The sequence below is a fragment of the Colobus angolensis genome, unplaced genomic scaffold (genome assembly GCF_000951035.1).
Source record: "Colobus angolensis palliatus isolate OR3802 unplaced genomic scaffold, Cang.pa_1.0 Scaffold104, whole genome shotgun sequence".
In the NCBI taxonomy this organism is placed as follows: domain Eukaryota; kingdom Metazoa; phylum Chordata; class Mammalia; order Primates; family Cercopithecidae; genus Colobus; species Colobus angolensis.
This window is the reverse complement of record NW_012111364.1, coordinates 5,612,936-5,617,889: the sequence shown is the minus strand read 5'-3', so window position 1 is coordinate 5,617,889 and position 4,954 is coordinate 5,612,936.

The following is a 4,954-nucleotide window of genomic DNA, read 5'->3' as shown; positions in this document are numbered from 1 at the left end:
ATAATTCCTATGCTATTAAATCTATCTCAAAACATTGAAAAAGTAACTTTCCAAATTCACATTACAAGGATCATAACAAAACTTGACAAGAATAGACAATCTATGCTTTCTTTAACCTCAATCAGATTAGTTGCAGCAGTTTTATCAAATAAATATCAGATGTCTCAAAATGTGAGGCCCTGTGAAATACCGTGAGTTAAAATTACTTGATTTTCCATCTGGGAAGTGAGGAGTGCCTCTGCCCAGCCCCCGCACCGTCCGGGAAGTGGGGAGCGCCTCTGCCTGGCCGCCGGAACGTCAGGGAAGTGGGGAGCGCCTCTGTCCGGCCCCTGCACCGTCCGGGAAGCGAAGAGCGCCTCGGGCCGGCGCCCCACCATCTGGGAAGTGCGGAGCGCCTCTGCCCGGCAGCCGCATTATCAGGAAGCGAGGAGCGCCTCTGCCTGGCCACCGCACAGCCTGGGAATTGCTGAGCGCCTGGGCCCGGCTGCTGGGTGCTGTGCAACCCTCTAGGTGTGAAGTGGCAGCTTTGTGTGTGATCTTTCTGCCCTCCCCAAGTTTGCATTTTCGACAGTAAAGTTTACTTTTAAATTAAAAGATTTAATTTGAGGAAGATTTAAAAAATTACTTGATTTTAGAACTGTGCACAGATTTTCACTTTCAGAATTGACAGACTAGGTTATTCAAATGGTTCAGACCATGGTTTTTTGTTCAAAGACATTGGAAAGTGTAATTAGTTGAACACTGTCCTTCCAAAATTCATGAACACCTAGAACCTCAGGATGTGAACTTATTTGGAAACAGAGTCTTTGCACACATAATTAATCTGGTAAGTTCATACCGGATTGGGGTGGGCCCTGAATGAAACGACTTGGTATCCTTATAAGAAGAGGGAGGGACACACAGACACACACAGAGAAAGCCAAATGAAGACAGAGGCAGAGACTGGAGTTATGCTACCACAAGCCCGGGGAACACCAGAAGCCACTAGGAACTGGAAGATACAAAGAAGGATTCCCCTCTAGAGCCTTTGGAGGGAGTGTGGTCCTGTTCACAGCTTTGTTTCAGATTTCTGACTTCCAGAACAGCGGGAAAATAAATTCCTGTTGTTGCAAGCCACCCAGTTTGTAATAATTTGTAAGGCAATCCTAGAAAACAAATGTAGATTTCGGTATCAGAAGTGAATAGCTGCTGTAACAGATACCTAAAAATGAGTTGGTAGAAATATAAATGTTAATGTGCTTCTGGGAAGGTCTCAGAAATAAATGAAGATGTTGTTGGAGGCAAATTTGAAAATAGGCTTAGAGTCAAGATAATGACTACCTTTAGGTAAGCAAGAGGGGGCTCAAGAGAGGCTTCTTTGGTGTTGGTGTGGATGGTGTTTATAAGGGTGTTTACTTCATGAAGATTTTTTGATCGATACATTTACTTATTTGTTTTTCATTTTTTTCTCTGTTATATTTTCCAAAAAATTTTAAAAAACTATTGTGTAGGTTTAGAACAATGTTAATGAGTTTGCTTATGATTTGTCAGTTAAAGATCTGATTGATTTAAAAGAGCAGAAGGTATCACTGTGCATTTTTGTTTGTTTGAAAGCTTCTCCACCTTTTGAGTTGATGACATGAAACCTCCTGTTCCTAACTAACCTTATTTGTCTGTCTAACATATAATATTGTAAGCTTTACGACGTTGCTCTACTGATGCTGTCTTTGCCCATCTGTTTTGCTTTCTTGGGACTTGCCCCTTGTGAAAAACAGCTCGTAAGCCTGCCATTCATATGCACTGAAACATGAGTAAACACTTCAGCTTGTCTAAGAGATCTGTCTAATAAACAGCTATTGTAGCAAAAATTGAAGTACTCACTTCCCACTTTTGTCTTTTCTCCATGCGGAACAAATACTGATGCCATCTCATGGTATTGTGTTTATTTAAAAACAAGTTATATTAAAACATGGATGAACCATGGAAACATGCTAAGTGAAATAAACCAGACACATAAGACCACTTATTTTTTGTTCCATTTAAATGAAATGTCTAGATAGGTAAATTGCTCAAGACAGAAAGTAGATTGGTGATTACCAAGGTCTATGTGTGGGGGAAATGAGGAGAAACTGCGAATGGATTTGGTGTTTCTTTTGAGGTTGATGTAAGTGTTCTGGAATTAGATAGTGGTGATGGTTGTACAACTTTTTTTTATATACTAAAAATCACTGAATTGTACACCATGAAAGTGTAAATTTTATGGTATGTGAATTATATCTCAGTAAAGTTGTTATAAAAACTCAGCCCTGAGCCAAGCACCTTAAAAAAAAAAGCCATCTTGTTGCTATGTCTAGAGAGATGACTGACGGGCTAGGGCATAAAGGTAGAATGAAAATTTCATTTTCATGGTACTCTTTTGTGCATTAAGAATTTTTATACCATGTATACATATTATCTATAAAAATTAATTAGCTTAAAACATTTTTCAATATTATCCATTTGCTAAATATGTGGAAAGTGTTTACTCACACAATACCAAAGTCAATCCATGCTACCTAAATATTGAACAAAATTCTGTAGTCAGTATTTTAACATAATTTGAAAAAGAGTTATCAACAAACTCTTTATTAGAAAATATTGAAATGATTTTAGAAGTTGCCAGCCATCCAGAGTTGCAGTTGAGAATTCTGATTCGTATTCCTTTTCTATTTCCTAAATATCCTGACTTTTCTTTCTGGGAGTACTTATGATTTTCCTGAAGTTCAGAAATTTCAGCACATTGTTTTCTTGCTTTATCAATGCTGTTTTCTCTTGGATATCTCTGAAAATATGAAGTACAGCAAGATAAAATGAGCCATTCTCCATAACAAAGGATTTATGATCTCTTTAAGTGATTGTAAATGATAGCTGTTTGGCCAGTTGCTTACTTCTGTAGTTTTGTTTTATTTTCTAGAGATGGGGTCTCATTTTGTCACCCAGACTGGAGTGCAGTGGTACCATTGCAGCTCACTGCGGCCTCAAACTCCCGGGCTCAAGTGAACTTCTCACCTCAGTCTCCCTAGTAGCTTGGACTTCAGGTGTGCATCACTATGCCCTGCTAATTAATTTTTTTTTTTCTTTTTTTGTAGAGACGAGGTCTCACTATGTTGCCCAGGGTTGCTGCTCATACTTGTGGATTGCCAGGTTAGCTCTGCAAGGTAAGAAGGAAATTCCTCTGGACAACGTAGGAGTCTTTTAAAAATGTTTATCAGTCAAAGTACAGCATAGTAGAAACCAAAACCACTCTGTTTTTGATCAGAAAAGATTTAGTAGATGGAGTTAGATATAAACTCAGTAGGAGGCCTGGAAAAGAAGTTATGGAGCTGCTTCCTGAATTTTGGCTCTAAGGCTACACAACTATATTTGCAACCCAGATGTCAGAAAGCTGATGCTGTTACTGTTTTTGTGGCTGCCCAAACCATAATCATCTAACAGCCACAACACTCATATCTAGACGCTGGAACAAGTCAGCTGGTCACTCCATATTGGAACTCATGCCTGTTGGAGTTTGTCCACATTTACACCTGCAGAAAGTTTGCTATTACCTCCCTCCTACCTTCTAAATATCACAGGATCCCTTGAGTTTTGCCTCACCAGGTGGAAACCTCTATGGCCAGCGGCGAGGCAACTTAGCTTGAGTTTTGTTCATGCCTGCTGGGCTCATTCTGCCCATTCATCCTGGCAGGCTGCACTCAGCTCATGCTACTGGCTCAGATCCAATGCCCACTGAGGGTGAGCCAGGCAGAGTGGTGAGAGGTATGTGAGTGAGTGAGTGAGTGTGGAGTCTGGCCACTGTGCATAGCCAGGCACACCAACTGCTGCATGTGGGGTGGGCAGTTCCAGGTGCTGGCACAGGCACCGGCTCTGTGCGAGGCTGTAGCTGGACCAGGAGTACTGCAAGTGGCTTATGCTGTGGGCACCAGCATCTGGATGATGGGAATGCAATGGTGCCCCAAAACTTGGAGATGCCAGCAATATCAGAGCCCCAAGGGTTGGGGAGGGCATGTTACAGATCTCTCGTTCTCGCCATCCATAGCACAGCAAGCCAGCCAGAAAAGTGGTGTTTCAGCCATTCAGTTAGTTCTGAGTTCTTGTCCCACATCCAGGAAGAATGAGGTTATGTAGACAACTGGAGGGTGAGCAAGGCAGAGAAGAACTTTATTTTATTTTTTTTAATTTTTATTTTTTAATATATGTAGAGAATTTATTTGGGCCAAGCTTGCAGATTGCAATGCAGGAGCACAGATTCAAGTTGGCCTGAATATACTCCAACAAGCAGTAGTTACAAGTGGATTTTTAAAAAATTATTATTATACTTAAAGTTCTAGGGTACATGTGCACCATGTGCAGGTTTGTTGCATAGGTATACATGTGCCATGTTGGTTTGCTGCACCCGTCAACTCATCATTTACATTAGGTATTTCTCCCAACACTGTCCCTCCCCCAGGCCCCCACCCCCCAACAGGCCCTGGTGTGAGATGTTCCCTACCCTGTGTCCATGTGTTCTCCTTGTTCAACTCCCACTTATGACTGAGAACATATGGTGTTTGGTTTTCTGTCCTTGTGATAGTTTGTTGAGAATGATGATTTCCAGCTTCATCCATGTCCCTGCAAAAGACATGAACACATCCTTTTTTATGACCGCACAGTATTCCATGGTGTATATGTGCCACATTTTCTTTTTCCGGTCTATTATTGATGGACATTTGGGTTGGTTTCAAGTCTTTGCTATTGTGAATAGTGCCGCAGTAAACACACTTGAGCATGTGTCTTTATAGAATGATTTATAAACCTTTGGGTATATATCCAGTAATGGGATTGCTGGGTCAAATGGTATTTCTAGTTCTAGATGCTTGAGGATTTGCCACACTGTCTTCGACAAGGGTTGAACTAATTTCCACTCCCACCCAACAGTATAAGAGCGTTCCTATTTCTC